The sequence below is a fragment of the Echinops telfairi genome, unplaced genomic scaffold (assembly GCF_000313985.2).
Source record: "Echinops telfairi isolate 266 unplaced genomic scaffold, ASM31398v2 ScPeMD7_7420;HRSCAF=8458, whole genome shotgun sequence".
Lineage (NCBI taxonomy): Eukaryota > Metazoa > Chordata > Mammalia > Afrosoricida > Tenrecidae > Echinops > Echinops telfairi.
Window position 1 is genome coordinate 41,998,759 of NW_022111320.1, and position 18,515 is coordinate 42,017,273.

The 18,515-nt window shown below is 39.1% G+C and overlaps 1 protein-coding gene and 1 pseudogene across 3 annotated transcripts in view; one reads left to right on the forward strand and one right to left on the reverse strand.

Annotated features, from left to right (window-relative positions):
- The window catches only part of LOC101660677, a 66,191-nt pseudogene extending 62,785 nt beyond the window's left edge, over positions 1-3,406 (reverse strand).
- Positions 5-18,515, forward strand: part of TBC1D5 (TBC1 domain family member 5) — a 570,856-nt gene continuing 552,345 nt past the window's right edge. For all 3 annotated transcript variants that reach the window (XM_045297525.1, XM_045297524.1, XM_045297526.1), the window contains exon 1: positions 5-79. The gene's annotated coding sequence lies outside the window, so the exon portion shown is untranslated. The remainder of the gene's footprint in view (positions 80-18,515) is intronic.

The window sequence follows — 18,515 nt, forward strand, 5'->3', positions numbered from 1 at the left end:
GAGAGAGAGAGAGAGAGAGAGAAAGAGGAGGGGAGGAGGAATCAGGGAATAGGAGCTGGGGCGCCCTTCTGCACCACAGGTAAAAGAGAACGATGACGATAATCCCAAGGCGGAAGCCCCTGAGCGTCTCCCCCTTCCTCCAGTGCATCCCCCCCACGCAGGCTCTCTGCCCCGGCCTCCCCCCTCTACCTCTCTAGGCGGCTCCTCCTGCCCTCCCGCCGCTGCTGCTGCTGCTGCTGCCGCCGCTCGGAAAGGCCCGAGGGTGCTGGTGCCCAGGGGCTGCGGCCGCGCCCCCCATTTGTCTCCCGAGTTGGCGTGGGGGCTGGGTGGAGGGGGCGGCGGTGGTGACTTCCCCCAGCTCTGGGGCTGCCTGGGCAAAAGAGTGGCTGCTTCCCCTCCCCCCTCCCCCCTTCCCCCAACCTGGGGGGTCCTGGCTGGAAGGTCAAATGCAGGAAGAAGGCGAGGCTGAGGGGTCTGAGTAGAGCTTAACTTCCTACTTGGTAAATTTCCTGGTTCTTTCCAGCTCTGGGCTGCACGCTTCCTTCCCCGGCCGGAAGCAGAACAGACCGGGAACGCTCTTCCTTTTAAAATGCTGCCGTTTCGCGGAGCCCTTCCTTTACTGTTTGACCCACACTCCAGTGTGTTCACCCTGAGAACATGCCAGGGGAACCCTCTCAGGCTCTGAGGAAGACTTTGCAGAGGGTGAAAGTGGATTTTTTTTGTTTTTTCTTGGTCCTGCTTTTCTTGAAAACAAAACAAAAAAAGTTTCCCCAACCAAGGTTTGGTTCTACGTGCTGGCCGAATACCGTCGATGAGTTTTATCTCACGACTTGTGATCGATGTTGACAGTTCCTAACCTGTAGAGTTTTCTGAATGGTGACTTTCAGGAAAGAGTCTGAATTCCCCATGCTGGATTGCACGATACCCCGAGATTTTAGACAGCAAGTAGTGCAGCGAGTGACGGTTAGCGTGCTCTGAAATTTCTGGCCTGGCCATTCGTTTGTACTTTGTGCACGAAAATATTAGCCGGATACAGCTGTGTATTAGAGTATATTGCCGTTGCACAAAACAAGCCACTTAAAAGCAGGAAGCAGTTAATGCATACAGTGCTGAAAAATAAACTTTGGAGCATTTTAGATTTACTGGTATCAGTAATGCAAGAAACCCATTTCTACCTTGTTATTTCTCTCATGGCTCTTCTGTGCCTTGGCCTTACTAATTTTCATATATCTCTAAATTCAGAAGATCCCTGGAGGTGCAGTGTTTAGCGCTCTGTGGGACCTTTCATCCATCTGCCCCTCAGTGGGAGAATAGGTGAAAGCCAGCTTTCCTGAATATTAGAGCCTTGGAAACCGAATGGGACCGTTCTGCTTTGTCCTAGCAGCTTGCTTAGTCTGATGTCAATGGAGTTGGAATGAAGTGAGAAGATTGCCTTTCGAACTTTTATGTGCATTTGAATCACTTGATGCTCTGGTTAAAATCACAGATTCTGATTTGGTAGATGTGTGATACAGCTAGAACTTCTAGGTGCTTGGGTATCAGGAACGTAGATAACTGTGTTTACTGAGTGACTAGCAATGGACAATTTCTTTGATTATCCACCCTGAATGTACAGGTGGCTTGGGAGAAGGAGCAAGTAGCAAGTTATATTGAGAAAACTTGCTGAGGGTGGTCCCTCCTCTAGGGTGAGCTAACCAAGTCCAAGTTCCAGTGGCAGGGGAAGAACTCCATAAGCTTCCCCAACCAGGAAGAGCGCTTTCTGCTTTGCTCTGTGGTGCCTGCATCAAGCTCATCTGCCATTTTCTCCGTAAAAGCTTGGTCACATTTTCTTAGCTGAAAGACTTGCTCAGCTGTGGACAATTGCAATCTATATATTTCAATTGAGAGAGATAGGGAGAGAGAGAGAGAGACAATAAGAGCATGAATATAAATCTCTCACCTCAGTCGAGTGCATCCCTACATTCCTGAGCCTTGCTAGCAAGCTTGTAAACAGTTGTTACTACCTAAACTTGAGGGTATCCTAACTACATTTTTTCTACATTTCTTTTGAAAAGTAGAAAAAAGTTCTTTTTTTCCCCTGATGTAATTTAAAGGCAGAATTGAGAAGTTTGGAGACGTCACACTGAACATGATAAAGTTTATGTACATCAAAGTAGTTTCTTTTCCTTTTCAAACTAGGGAAGTAGAGCATCCAATACCTTTAGTGCTATAATTTTTATGGTTTTTATTCTAGGCTTTATCACTGTTTCTTAGTGTTTTAAGTAATATAAGAATTCTTCGGAAGCACTAAGTGCCAGACACTGATCTAAGTGCCTCTTTAGTTTTATTTAATCCTCACAAGCACCCCCTCCAAGGAAACAGAAGCAGATAAGAGGGTACACTTCGTGCCCTGGGTTACAGGGCTGGCAAGAAGAGCGCTGGAATTTTGTCTGCTCTAGTCAGTGCTTTTAATAATCTTTTCTATCCTGTCTTTTTGGAAGTTAATGATGTTAAAGAGCTATTAATCTCCTACCACCAGGGTTGCCTAGAATGATGGGCTTTACTTTTACTTTAAAATTCAAATTCGTCATCATTCTTTTATTTCCCTTGTTTTCCTCTCACACTAGTGTGACTCAATGGTTATAGTCTTTTTTGATCAAGATACTGCAATGTGCAGACCTTCATTTGCACTTATTTGCTAGACTACTGGGTTCCTTTCTAAGTTGAGATGCTACTGCTAAGTGTAAAAGTACTATCTACTTCCTTTAAACCTGCACATTTTTCAATCTTCATTTCCTGCTTTTCTTCCTTGCATGCATGGTAGACTTATTCTCTATTTTTATCACATTTGGTGTCTTTGGGGTGTGTGCTTGTATGCTGACATGGTTATAACTTTTTACTTGGCAAGTAAGATAAGCATTGGACTTCTAACCATAAGGCCAGTGGTTCAAACTCCTCAGCTGCTTTTCTGGTGAAAATTGAGACTGTCTGTTCCCTTAAAGATTTACAGCCTCAGAAACACTGTAAGTCAGATTCATCTCCAGAATTTTTTTTTAAGGGTTAAAAATGCAAACAAAACCTAAGCATTGGCAATGATCCTATTTTGGGGAGTTAAAGTGAAGGAGGGAATCTCTGATAAAGGATGCTTTGTTACATTGGATAATTTATATGCCATCATAAAAGAATGCTGTGTAATAGTTAACAGCACACATGATAATAAACTACATGACGAAAAGAGACCAAGAGGTCGTTACCTTTTAGAACTGTCTAGAATCCCCTTGTCCTGGTGTTCTTCTACTGTGCCCGCCCTGGCCGCTTGTTCAAGCCTGATGACTGTTCCGTTTCTCTGAGGTTGTGCAGTGAGCTGCACGGTCAAAAACAGCTCAACTGTATCTCCTGGGCCTAAAGACTGACCAGGGCAAGTCATTACTTTCGATGAACTCAGGAACACTTGTTGCACATCCAAATGAGAGAAACCTTACGATAGGTATTTTCACTAATCTATACCGATAATTTAATTTTTTAAGCCATATGATGATGTCTATTATTATGCTTGCTGACTGGGTAACTTCTCTGTGCCTCAATTTTCTCATCTTCAAAATAGGGATAATAGGACTAGCTGCTTCTCAGGGTTGTTTTGTGTCTTAAATCAGTTAGTAGGTATAAAATGCTTAGAACAGTGCCTGGCATGTAGTGAGTGCTGTTATATCAGTATTAAAAATTGTGTCCTATCATAAATAATCTGTGGTGTGGGTTGATCTGTATCTGTATAATCAAGACTGGCTGCATTTGAATAAGCTTAATGTACATTATACATTTATTTGGGATAAGGTGGCACAGACCAGGACAAGAGTAAGTTTGTATTTTTTTCGGCTCCAAACATAAAATTGTTACAGTGATGCTCCTATCACTTTGAAGACTTAAAATGAGTAAATTGTTTGGCAGCTCGGGTCTTTTCACACAAAGAGGTGGAGTTATCGAATTAATAAAAGATGTCTTTGTGGAGTGTGAAAGGATTAGTGTACAATTCTCAAGCATCGTCTTGTAAAGCCGACAGTAATGAAAACCAAACCAAACAAAAACAAGAGTTGTTTCTGATGCCTAGCATCCCTGTAAGGGGTGTCTGAGACGGTAAATATTACAGGGGCAGTTAGCCTCATCTTTCTCCAGCCTAGCTGCTGGGGGGTGGGGGTGGGGGGATTTGAATCAATGACTTTGCAGTTCTAGCGGCCCAAATACCTAACTCACAGCCTACTTTAGGATCACCTTTGCTTTTTAAAAGGCTTCCCTGACCACACCTTTCACCTTCGCCTTTTGTGTTTTGAAACATTGTCTTTTTGGCATGTTTCAGGCCTGATGTATAGTCTGGGCTATACATACAGGGTATCTGTGTCTTAGAAATAATTTTTTTTTTAATTTAGAAAGCTAATATGATTCTTGTGCTGTTTATCATTAAATCTCCCGTGGATAATTTCCCCAGAAAATTACTAGTATTAATATTAAGTAGAATAACAACAACAAGAACTGTGGAAAACCTCACATTAGTTCAGACTGGTTTTTGTTGCCAACCCAGAAAACAGGTTTTAGTTTTTAGAGCCTTTTCAGTTTTTGAAATTAGAGATAAGGGATTTGAGGATCTAAATCTATAACACGACATTCGTGATTATATCTGCCTCCTTGACCAAATGGAGAGCTTTTGGGAAATAGGATTCGTGTCTTAAGTGTTTTTATTTCTTCAGCAGCTAGTATGTAGAGCCTGGCATGCAGTAGCTGTTCATTAAATGCCCACTAGTTTGAATGAAAACCATGTAAAGTTAATGTTACTCAGTCATTTTCATGTGGTTTCTGCGGCTGACTCCATGTAAATATTTTTTAATGACAGATGATCATTTTTCTTAACACAGTTGCCTAGGAAGGTAGTTATTGGAATGAATACACAGACACCTAAGGGGGCCTAAAAAAAGTCCATGGAAAAAATGGAATGAAAAGACCATTGAGCTTTTCCATGGACTTTTTATAGCCCATGTATGTATGAATACCAAGGTTTTATAAGTGATTGCTGGTATACATTTGTGTTAAGTAAAAGCAAGAATGCTTACTTTAACCTTTCTGTTGGTTTCATGAGTCCTACAAATAGAATATTTATTTTTTTTAAATTAACTGGATTTGATTTGATGTGATCTTTAATGATAGGCTAGCTGTGGCTAGGACTAAGGCAAGCCCTGCTGTGAGTGTACACATCAGTTTGTACTCCTCATGATTGTGTGCCAAACTTGGTCCTGGTGTGAAAATGGAAGATGACTATGTAAGATCACAAGATGGAAGGTGACTGCATGATTATGTAACCTCCAAACTGCATCGTTCCATAGCTACCAAACCACTGAGCGTCATGCCCCAGCCGAGTTGAAACATGCTGTTACCTATCACAGCCAGCATTTCTCTCGCCACACACCTTGGCTTTTGTGAGCTGTCAAATGTATGCCATGAATGTGGAAAGTAGACATATAGTAGATTTCGTAGTATTGATGTGCAAGTTAAATGTTAGATAATAAAGTTAATTGATACGTGATGATGATACTTTCCATCATCAAAGTTTAACCTGCCATTAGAAAAAGTTTGATTTTTGTTGTTATTTTGTCTTCCGTACGACAAGAGTAATGTCTATTGTGGAAATTTTATTTTAAAAATGATCAAAAAATTAATTGAAAATTTCTTCAAGTTTGGACTTCTCTTTGCCTTGCTGAAAGAATAAATGTCAGATTTGAAATGTCAATGCTGGTGTAGAAAGCAAGAGTATTCCATGTGGGGTGTCAGGTATGTTTTATTCCCTAGTCTGACTAGAATTTGTCTCCCTAAACAAGCTAAAACGACTGAACCCAAAATAGCTAGATCTCCATTTTTAATTGGTGGGTCTTGAGACTAATTACATCAATGAAAAGTGGCCTTAATTTGGGATGTAACTGTTTGGGGGAAGCTGTATCGGAGAGGGAGGGCCCTGCTGGCTGTTGGAGTGATGTAACATTGCAAAGAGGCCTGAGCCAAGCGCACAGTTCCTGGCTGCAGAGGCAGGCCTTCTGCTGGTTGATCACCAGTCAGTACTAGAATCAATCCTTTTAGAGTTTTCCCTTATGGATGTCTAAGAGCAGCTACTGACATTCTTTTTGCTCCCCCTGGATGGGAGAGTGGATTGATTGTTCAGGGGCATATGACTGAAGTTTTGGAGGAGGGTGGTAGTGGACTAATCATCTCTAGTGGAACTATTGGGTCAGCATTAGCTACTCATTTTAAGGTTGGCAGTTCAAATCCAAAGATGAGACTACCTAAGATGAGGCTGGCTGCTCCTATAGAGATGTCAGCTTGGAAACCCTTTGCAGGGTCCCTATGAGCTGGAACAGTGGATGGGGTGGTTGTAGTTTTGGATTAGTAGTCATGGAGCTAGGCTTATCCCATCTTTCCTGAGATTCAATACTCTGGCAGTAGTGAAATGCATATTTTGACAGGTAAAAGTGGTGGCTTGGAGGGACTTGGGGTAAATAGCTGTGTTCCCAGACTTTTAATTTCTCTAGTGAATTTAGAGGTTAATGTAAACAATTTTTATCTTGTCTCTCTGTGAATGTACATGCATTGCATATCTATATCTCTATGTACACCTTTTAAAAACAAAAGTGGGCTTGTGCACTTTTTAGCTTACCCTTAATATTTTATGATACTGTTCATATCATTACATGCTTTTGTTTAATTTTTATCGGCTCTATTTCAGTATATGAATACGAATGAATATTTATGTAATCCTCCATTCTTAGACACCTAGATTCTTTAACGTTTTTTTACTGTGACAAACAGTGTTCCACTGAGGGCTGTTGAAACGAACACCCCTTTGTGCATGTGAATGATTATTCAGGTAAAATGTATAAGTAGAGTGATTTAGTCCAGTGAGACGCCTGTATTTACCCTTTTTGATCCCAGCACTAGATTGCCCACACGACGTGATGGTCTAGTTTGTCCTTACCCAGACAAACTAGGTGTGTGAGAGACCCTGTCCCTTGCGGTTATTGGTTCGGGTTCGTCTCGAACAGTTTTATTGAGGCATAGTTGACCGTAATACCATCCCCTCTGCTTTCTGACAAGTTTTAACAGGTAGTTAAATCTGTGTGGCTAGGCTTTCCTTACCTTATGTTTTTGATTGCTATTGATTTATGCATTTTTAACTTTTTATAGTTTCATTTTCAACTTTGGGGTTTGCCATCATTCCAGTAGGGAGTTAGATGTTGAGGGTGGAAACAAAAAACCCAATCCAAACCAGTTGTCATGGTGATGATTTTAACTCACGGTGACCGTGTGTGTGTGTGTGTGTGTGTGTGTGTGTGTGTGTGTGTAGAAGTGTGTTCTAGAAGTCTTCAATGCTTGGTTTTTCAAAAGTAATTTGCCAGGCCTTTTTTCTAAGTGGACTGGAATACCCAACCTTGCATTTGGCAGCTAAGTGCTGAACTAAACTCCTTAGGAACCGCTCGAGGGTATGGTAGAGGACCTGAAATTTTCCCAAGCGTTTACTTTGCCAGTTAATCTGAGTACTGCTCAGGAAATGATCTACTCTTTCTCCATGGATGTCAGAAATGTTCTAATCTTATCTTCAGTTTGGTTCCATTGTGTTTTCTTTTTTGCTATTGTTGTCAATCAGTGTTTTCCAGAGTGGGTAATACTGCTTTCTGGGGTCTGGGGCAGGGGGTGAGGGTGGATGGGTTATAGAAACAGATACCTACACTTTATGCTGGCTATGGACTATAGTACAAAAGCTTTACATTGCCAGAAGGGTGCTGAGTGTTTTTCTCTGAAAAGGGGGTGGTAAGTTAAAGTTTGGAAACTTTTGTTATACAATCTCTCTCTCTCATTTCCCCCACCATTGCCAGTACATTGAAGAGGTAGTGATTTTTGTATTTTTATTTTGTTACCAGTCACTTTTTGAATCTTTTATTTATTCTGTGTTTCAGTTGATTCTCTTAGATTTTCCAGGTAGATAATCATGCCATCTGGAGCCAGCCATTTTTGTGTAAGGGCTTTTTCATGATTAATTTTCACTTGTGGAAGCTGTGCTGGAATGATTTTCTTAATTTCATTGACTTGAAATATGATGATTTGATATGGTACCACTGTGATTTGATCTACTCAGCTCTCAATAGGGTTTTAAAATATCTAGAAAACCACTCCACCAGATGATCTCTAAGGACCCTTCCAGCTCAGAGGTTTTGTGATTCTACTTTTATGGCAAAAGACTCTTGGTAATATACACAGCTCTCTGGTACTTTAAGTTAAGTGCCCACAGCCTCCTTTATAATTGTGGTTTTTTAGCTCGACTCCTACCCCCGAACAATTACTCTGAGGTTTTACACTCTTGTCTCTTTAGCAGTTGATTTTTTTTTTACATATTTCAGAATGTGCAACATTGTGTTTTTTTTGTTTGTGGTACCAATTTGCATGGTTTTCTATTTCTAATTTGGTTATATAATTTTCTAGGCCTCCATGGAAGTTTTCTTTCCACAATCTTGCCTTGCCATTGACCACTTAAAGCTCTCAAAGGCAAGCTCGGTGTCAAAATGAGTGTCATGGAAGCCATTGGAAAGTGCTGTGCAGATGAGGAGGCGGTGAAGATAGGAGAGGAAAGGGCACGGTGGAACTGGGAGCTCCCTAGTTTGTCAACCCTTCTTTCTTGAGCCCCCTTTTCACTTTCTGATGATCTTTTTTCACGAGCCCTTGGGGAGTAGGGGTTATGCTTGGGTTACTAAGTACAGCCGCTCCACAGAAGAAAGATGAGGCTTTCTACTCCCATAAAGAGTTACAGTCTCAGAAACCCACCGGGGCAGGTCTACCTTGCTCTACAGAGTTGTGTGCGTCAGAATCGACTTGATGGCAGTGAGTTGATTTTGGAATATTTTATTTGAGATATCTTTGTAGACTCCTTTGACTCTCTCTCTTGATATTCTGGCTTCTTGTTTATTCTCCAGATTGGCCTTCTCCCACCCCCTGCACTCTTACTCCTTTTCTTCCTTTCAAGGAAGACCTCTACCCCCTGGCTACTTTGGGCAGGAAGTCAGTTGTTTTCCACCACTGTGAAGTAATCCTTACCTGTCTCCCTAATGCTCTTCCTTCTAGCACAAACTTCTTGAAAATATCCAAACCTGAGCTTTCACCTGCGTGATGGTTGATACGTTATATATCCATGTATCAAATCATGTCGATTCTATCTTGATCTACTCTCTTAATTCTCACTACAGCTACTGAGTTATGATTGAGAGTCATTCTTAACTGTTTTTGAGTCAAATTTGTAGGTAAGTTGTAAATAGCAAGTATGGTTCTTATTTACCTTATTTTATTGCAAGAAAGTAAGCGCCCTGGTGGTGTCATGGGCTACTCACTGAGCTGCTAACCCCAAGGTCAGCAGTTCAAACCCACCAGTTCTGCAGGAGCAAGATGAGACTGTTTAAGCCTGTAAAGAGTCACAGGATTGAAAACCCAAAGGGGAAGTTGTACTCTGCCCTATAAGATCAGTAAGATTCAGAATCACAGTGATTTTGGTTTTTGGTTAGTATAAGAAAAGGTTCTTATTTACCTTATTTTAGTACAAGAAAATAGAGTCCTGGTGGTGCTGTGGCTATGCATTGGGCAGCAATGGCTTTAGCAGTTTGAAACCATCGGTGGGCTTTCTACTCCTGTAAAGAGTTAACAGTCTTGGAAACTCACGGGTCAGTTCTACCTTGTCCTGCAGGGTCCCAATGAGTTGGAATCCACTTCATAGCAGTGGGTGGTTTGGGAAGGAAAGGTTGGAAGTCTTTCCAATAATTTAAAAGCTCTAGGGGTACAAGGGAGGCTGATTGTATGACGAATTTATTGCTAGTTGGGGTTCAAGTGCCTCAAATAAGAGCATATTTACGTAACGTTAAATACTTAATTTGAAGGAACTCTTGAACGTTATTTCTACTCTGGTTCTGCTCTCCATCACCCCTTCCTTACCTGTGGGTCTGTAAAATCTCATCTCTGGTGAAGGGAGACATTGGACAGGGTAAGATATGACAGTATGATATGTATACCTGGATATGATCATCTTGATATGATTGGATTATTGAATTGTATGGCATGTGGATGAAGTGCTAATAAAATTGTTTTAGAAAAGAAAAAGAAAACTTCTCATGTCATTCCCTAACTCTCTAAGTGTAAAACTTCGTTCTCCTTGTAGAGAGTCACAGAAGCCCACGTGGCCATTCTTCCCCTGTCCTATAGGGTTGCCATAAATTGGAATGACTCAGTGGCAATGAGTGATAGTGTAAAATTATTCAACTGCTTTTATTGCTTGGTCTCTGTGGATCTCTGTTTCACATCTCCTTTCTTCTGCCTCCCCTCAGCTCTGTGATTTTGTTATAGAGTCTTGAATTTCTTAGAGGTCTTGGAACTATTTTATCTTTCTTTTTCTGAAGTTGGAATTATCTTTCTCTCTTCATTTTTCTGTCTCGTAAGGTGTTGCTAAAATGTCTCTCTACCAGGGGCCTTCTTTATATCCCCAAGACTGTGTTGGGCCTCTCATTTTGGCCAGATACTCTTTATTACTCCTGTACAACATTTCATATCTATTATGATTACTTGGTTAGCCACTAGCCCAGAACTTCTTAAACTGTGAGTTGCAACCCCGTATGGGGTTGCATAATTAAATGTGGGCGTTGAGAAAAAATTGCAACTGTAAAAGGTTTCTGAACACGTAACTATCACAAATTAATTCAAAATTGCATGTGTAATGAATCTGAGGTGTTTCTGGAAGCACTTGCCATGTATGTGTTGTAAATATTAGGTGAAAGAGGGTAGAGAGTGGAAAAAGTTTAAAAAGCTCTGCTGACTAGATGGTGTCCCACTTTGGACTGTCCAGGACTGTATATATGCATCATTGTTCCTCTTGTACCCTATCACTGTGTCTTTTAAAAGTCGAGTCCTCATTTAGTTTAGTCAACACATGTACCACCTGGTATGTCCTAGGTGTTCTAGGTAGTGGGAGTCCTGGTGGCATACTGGTTGTGCTTTGGGCTGCTACTTGCAAGGTCAGCACAGGAGCTTGAAGCCGCTAGTTGCTCTGCAGGAGAAAGATGGGCTTTCTACTCTCATCAAATGTTGCACTGTCAGAAACTCAGAAGAGCAGTTCTACCCATCCACTAGGGTCACTGAATTGGCATTGAGTCATTAGCAGTGATGTGTATGTGTGTGTGTGTGTGTTAGGTAATAACAAATAGCACTAAATAAGAGGTATTCCTGGTTATTAACAGTTGTGTGATAAAGCACTCCAAAGGCTAAGTGGATGACAATAACAGTAATCATTTTGAGTATATGACTTTAAAATCCATGTGGGGCTCAGTGGGACAGTTATCTCTGTTTCCCCTGGTGCTAGCTCAGGAGGAGTTTTGCTCCATTTCCAAGATGGCACACTCCCATGATCTACAGTTGATGCTGCTGTCTGGCAGCTTAGCTGGGGTTGTTGACCATAGCACCTGTGAGGCCTTTTCTTGTGACCTAAGCAAATATAGCATGCCAGGTGAGTTCAGAGGAGACTATCCCTTCAAGAGAGGAACCAAACAGTCCTCTGAAAAGACTAGGCCTGCAATTGGTGAGTGTGACTTCCACCGTAATCTTTTGGCTAGCAGACCAGATTCAAGGGGAGGAGAATTAGATTTCATCTCCTGTTGGAGAAAGTGACAAAGAATTTGCAACCATAATAAATCCACTCCTGAGACCAAAACACCAAACAGAAAATAAAACTGCAAACATTTTTACACGAGTTAATTCTTGTCATCACTTTCATCTTACTCAATTATCATGATAATATATCATTAATTAAAAATACAATGCACAACTTTGAGTGGAAATTTAAAAAGTGACCTCCATTTTCTTCCTTCTTAAACAATATTCCTCTTTTTCTGTTGTTATTTATAAGGTTTTTTTATTTAACAATTTTAATTGTATACAAACTCCTAATTGTAGTCAGTTCTATGTTGTTTTTAATTTTCATCTTTAATAAATCCTCTTGCACTCATGTTATTACTCTATGTATGTTTCTAGAGTTATTATATCTACAGGTATGTATATTTTAGCTTTTTGAACTGATTGTTAAAATATCCTTATAGAAAGACAAAACGAATGTACTCTCTGGTACACTCCAGCCATCAGAACATGCCTGAACCCATTGGCTATGATCTTGCAACTTTAAGACATAAGTCACTGCCTTTGGTTGATCCATTGGCAAAAATGGATAGATTAAAAAGACAAACACATTGCCTTTAATGCCTATTTAAACCCTTCTTCCATTTTGGGGTGTGTTTTTTTAATTACTGATTTTTAAGAATTCTTTGTATGTTGTCGTTTTTAACTTGCTTGATACATATGTGCATATATATATATATATATATATACCAACTAATCCTTATTTGATTTAGTCTCCTAATTTCTTTTATATATTTCTTAATTTTTCGGATGAGCTATTACATTTTTAATAAAGATGACATATTTTAGTCTTTTCATTTATGATTTCTGGTTTTGGGGCAATGCTTAGAAAAGCTTTCCCTGTTCCAGGTTGTAAAACTGTCAACAGTTGGCTGCTATTAAATTTTTTATGGTTTAATATTTTTAAATTTAGATCTTTGACCCATTTGGAAGTATATATTTTTTGGTGTGCAGAGACAGTGTGGATCCAAATTTAGTCTTTAAAAAATATAGCCAGTTTTTATAGCATCATTTATTGAATGATATACCTTTTATCCATTGATTTAAAACTATACCTTCATTATACTCCAAATGCCCATATGTTTTTCGGCCTATTTCTGGAATCTTGGTTCTTTTCCATTGGGTTGTTGATGTTTTTTGTATCTGTACCCACTCTCTGTAGCTTTGAGTACTTTTTAATATCAGGAAAGGGCCAATATCCCTTATAATTCACTTTCAGATATTTTTGGTTACTCTTATGTTTGTTCTTAGGTTTTCTGGTATCTATCTATATCTGGTATATTATTTTTTCCAGGTAGAAAATATTTGTAAATAATGGTGAGGTTTTCTCTGATATTTATACATCTTGTTTTGTTCGTTAAGTAATCCCATTGGCTTTCAAAACAATTCTAACTAATGGTGATGTTCACCAGGCTCTTTGTTTTGCGCCTGACAAACTAACTAATGGTGATGTTCACCAGGCTCTCTGTTTTGCGCCTGACTTTCATGGTACTGCTTCCAACATTGCTCTATTAACCATTGCACTATCTTTTGACCAGGGCATGTGTGTGTGTTTTAAATTATAGATATTATTTTCTGTTAGGAATGCACTTTGATTTTTATCAAATGCCTTTCTGGCCTCTCATGATATAATTGGCAATTATGTGTTCTGCTAACATGGTGAATATACCCATACATTTTCTAACATCAAATCATTGATAAGTCCTTGTAGTGAACTTTATTCCTTATAGTATCTTTAAGGATTGAAAGCACTCACCTGTCCTTTTCCTCTACTTCGGTGCTTTCTTTAGAGCGGGTGCTTTTCTTTATTTCTTGCCTACTTTGTATTTTTTCCCCCCTCATTTCTGGGAAGAATTTTAGTACTGTATATACTCGAGTATAAGTCGACCCAAATATCAGCTGAGGCACCTAATTTTAACACAAAAACTGTATAAAAAATGTGCTGAAAAACTTGGCTTATACATGAGTATCTAGGTAACACATACTTTCCAGAAAAAACATTCATTTCATCTAGATTTATTAGAGAAATTTAGTTAATATTGGAGTTATTTTTCCCTTTTTTTGTGATTCCTACTTCTGTTAATCTGTAAGATTCTCTTCCTTGCCAGAAACAAGGCATACAAGGCATTGTCATTTATTTTTATCTTTTTACCATCATGGCTAAACTTTCTGTAGCTTCAAATATGGAAATCTTATTCATTATGTGTATTGCTAATGGGGAAAAAATCAGTAGGCCAAAAAAATTTCACAATAAGTATACATATTCTATTTGGGGAATTAATTATAGAATCTAGTCCATCTCTTAATAGTCCTCCAATATTAATAGAACTGATCTGTTTTTGGAATTTGGCAAGATTCTATCCTAGACAGTACCACTAAGCAAGCTGAATAAAGACTAATTATATCTTGTTGTGCCAGTATTAAATATTTCTAGAAAATAAAAACTTTCGGTGATTGAAGTGCAAATTTTCCAAATAGCTCAGACTAAGATATAACCAAGTGCACAAGGAATCAAGGCACTGTAAATAAAAAGCAGTAGAAAAACAAGTATATCATCAAAATGATTAAATATTGGAATTTTCAGATGTAGCAACAATTGTATTTATTATGTTTTTTTTAAAGGTGATGGCACTGAAAAATGGCCAGATTTTAAAAAGATGTGAATAGACCTTCTAGAAATGAAAAATACTGTAATTATTATGACAAACTTTGCTTGTGGCTAACAGTAGATTGGCTACCATATTAAAAAAGAATTAATGAACTAGCTATATAGAAGAGATGAAAGTATGCAAAATGTGGCACAGAGGGATAGCATGAGATCTAACCTGCTTTTCATCAGCAAGATGCAGTGATTGACCAGATAATCCAAAATCCAAGTCACACCAACTGCCATCTAGTTAATAACGATTCGCAAGGACCCCTGTATAGGGTGTCTGAGGTTGTAAATCTTTATTGGAGCAGCTAGCCTCGTGCCTATGAATAGGCAACTGGTGCAGAATTTTCAGTCCTGATGAAAAACGCCAGCATACAAATTAAAAGTGACTTGACAGGAGAAAATAAAAGTGACGGGAAGTTTGCACCCAGACTACTACCTCCATCGGCAGTTGCCATTGAATTGATTCAACTCATGTTGACCCTCTGTGTCAGAGTAGATCTCTGCTTCTCTGAGTTTTCATTGGCTGCAGAAGGAGATAATGTTTGGTAAAGTAGAGGGTCAACCAAAAATAGCAAGATCCTCAGCAAGGTGGATTGATTCAATGGCTGTAATACTGAACTCAAACACATCTGTAATTGTGAGAATGACAGACCTGGGCAATGTTTGTTCTGTCGTAATGGTACCTGTCCATTATAACTTAATACATTAGACTTCGGTTTTCAGAAACTAACTGAATTCGTTTGGTTTATAGTCATTTAGAATGTGTGCTTTCAAAGCACTCTTATTACTGCTATTTGAATTGAGCACTAATTTCTATACAATATTACAGAGACTTAGAATTTTCTTTCTCTGCTTTTTGTCGATCATCTAACACGAAATAGAATGCTTTATGATGGAGAATTATTTGTATTCCCTGTCAATTATTTTCTAGTTTTTATTCTTTATTCAACATGTAGATATTTTGTCTCATTGAGTAGTTATAACTGTAGAATATATTAGTTGATTGCATTTTCAAATCACCTTATTATCACAGTAAAAATTTTAAAATGATATGATGAAGACAATTCAGGAGTTCTTATTTTGAGGATTTGACATCATTTTTAGAATATTGGTTAGAGGAATATTCGTAAAGTATGTTTGTAGCTTTTAAGTTTATTCAGGTTATAGAGACATCACTAAAAACAAATCAAGCATTTCTTGTCTTTCAAGAAGTTCTAGGATCTCGAATCAAATACTTTAAAAAAATGATTGGGGTAAAAATAGTGCCACAACTTCATCTAAATACACACACACACATGTCTCCTACTAAACATCTTAAATGCTTTAATCTTCTTGATTTACTTTAGACGCTTATTGAACAGCAGCAAAATTTTTTGAAGTTAGATCATGTGATGATGGTATTCAGGCAGTGCCACTTTTGATCCTGGAGGTAAACCCTTTTAATCACAAACTTTAAAGAACATTAAGATTACACATTCTATGTCAATGTAAGAAAAAAACAAAACCATAGGGTTAGAATATACACCGTATAAAATGCACGTAGACATTTTTCCTTGTTCACATATGACTTTAATATATTGAGCTTTTGGTTCATCTGCGAAAGGCTGGTAGCTTTTTTCCCCAACTGGTATTTGTATATACTGTGAAAAATTACGATTAAATTTGAGTGAGGCCTTGCTTTGTCTTATTAGTTTTAACAATCTTTTATATTTGAAAATGAGTGTTATTTTATCATGTCGATCTCTGTGAATCAGAATCAATCCTCACAGGAGTGGAAATTACTACTGTAGTTGTACAGTTTATTCATCTCTCTCTACAGTGCAGTAGTTTGACTTATTTTTGTAAAACCAGAGGGATTTAGATGTAATTGTATCTTCACACTCAACAACTCTATAAAGAAAACTGATAGAGTAAGCAAATTCCACCTAGTGTTTTTAATCTATTTTAGTAGTCCATTCTTAAAAACAACACTAAATAAATAGGCTTTTCTATTTAGTCATGATTGTATATATAAAATAAATAATGATGCTGGCAGGTTTTACTAGGTTACTTTTGTGGTGTCTGCTGAGAAAACATTCTATTTATGAGATACTAAATAACATTCTAAAATTTTAGTGGGAGAACAAAGTAGTTTTCTCCTTAATGACTTAACAGTGTGTAACTAGTTTAGAAGTCCGTGGAAAGCTTTCATTTGAAACATAGGATTTTTTTTCTGTCTTGAATAATAATTATCTTTTATAAAAGATGTTCCATAGGAAATTGTAAAGGATTATTAATAGTAGACAGGAATCAATGAAAAAAAATGGTGAAAACAAAACCTCTCTTTTTAGTTGTTTTTATTTTCAAAATGCCAGTATTTGTGAGTATCAAAGAATTATTGTTAATTTTGATAATGTGTGATAATGACTTGTGGTTATGTAAAAAAACGTCTGTAGTTTTTATGAGTCCTAATACGTCAGGGTGAATTAATGTAATGTCGGGGCAGGTGAGTCATGTGTGTATTTGGGTTTATTCTTTCTGATCTCACTTCTTTTGTTTATATTTACAAAATAAAATCAATTAAAAATTCACGAGGGCTCATGAAAAGCTCATGGGTAAGGAAATCTTTATATGGATTGAAAATCTTTATATGAAATCTCTATATATGTAAGTATATTAAGAAAAAGAATCCCGAGAAATGGTCATATTTTAGGGAAACCTTCCAGGCGTGGCGGCAGATGGGAGAAGAGGAAGGAAGCTCGGCGAAGGCACACGGAAGGGGCTCCTGGGAGTCATGTGTGTGTCCTGGTGGCCAGCTCCAGGGGAGTGGATCTTTGGGGCAGAGAGGTGAGGTGTTCTCCAAACTCTCTCTTCTCTTCCTCCTTTCCTCATTGACTTTTTCTTCCTTCAATATCGAGGGGAAGGGGCAAGACAAGGGGGACGACCAGTGGGTGCTCTCTTAAGGGGTTGGCTTGCAGTATAGTGTTCTTCCAATTGCACTCCTCCAGTTCGAGGTGAGTTTAGCTGTTTGCTACCAGCATTGTAAGGGAGCCCTAGAGACACAGCGCCCACGCATTAGGCTGCTAACCAGAGTATCCCAGGTTAGAACTCACCAGCTACTTCCTGGGATAAAGATGTCACACTCAGCTTCCTCAGTAGAGATCGTAGCCTTGGAAATCTTGTGGGGCCTTTCTGCTCTGCCTTAGGGCGGCTCCTCTGGGTCAGAATCAGCTTGGTTTACGAATACTTTAGAAATTGGAAGCTCTAGTGCATTGTGCATGATGTTTTGGTGCTGCGGAGTCCATTCCCATTCCTTTAGACTCGTTGTGTTACAGTGCAGAACTGCTGCACACCGTCTTCTTGGCTGTAATCTGTATAAAAGCTGATGGACAGGTTTTCTTTTTAAAAACACCACTGGGTGGTTTGGAAGCACTGACTTTCCAGTTCCCAATTGAGTGCAGACCGTTTGCACTCTCAGGGACTTGTGTTGTGCTGCTCTTGTTGTGTGTCTTCTAGTTGATTCCCGTTCATAGGAATCATAGGGCCCAGTAGAACTGCCCATAGTATTCTCTATACCGTAATCTCTGCAGAAACAGATTTCCAGGTCTTTGGAATGTCTATTGGGCTCTTCAGAGCATCTAAAGGGTTCCAATTGCCGCCCTTTCAGTTAGCAGACCAGGGATTTATCCACTACGTCGCTAGGACTCTTGCATTGTGCATAGTACGTGGAAACGTGGTGTTGATGACATTGTTGTTTGTTATATAACATGTATATGTGTTCCGTGGTGTGACGTAAAATGTGTTCCTTGCAATGGGACTTTTTAAAAAGAGTATTATAGATGATTTTAGCCACTTGCCCTGATGACATAGTGATTATGCTTGGGGGCTGCTCTTCGAAAGGTCTGGACCAGGGGTTCTCAAACTAAGGCCTGTGGGCCACATGCGGCCCACTGAGGAAATTTATCTGGCCTGCCGGGTGTTTTTGCCGCTGCTGCCTGTCCTGCTTAGCAGCTGACTCGTCCAGTGTGCATAGGAATTTGTTCATTGTTTTTTTTTTTAAACTATAGTCCGGCCCTCCAACGGTCTGAGGGACAGTGAACTGGCCCCCTGTTTAAAAAGTTTGAGGACCCCTGGTGGGCTTTCTACTCCT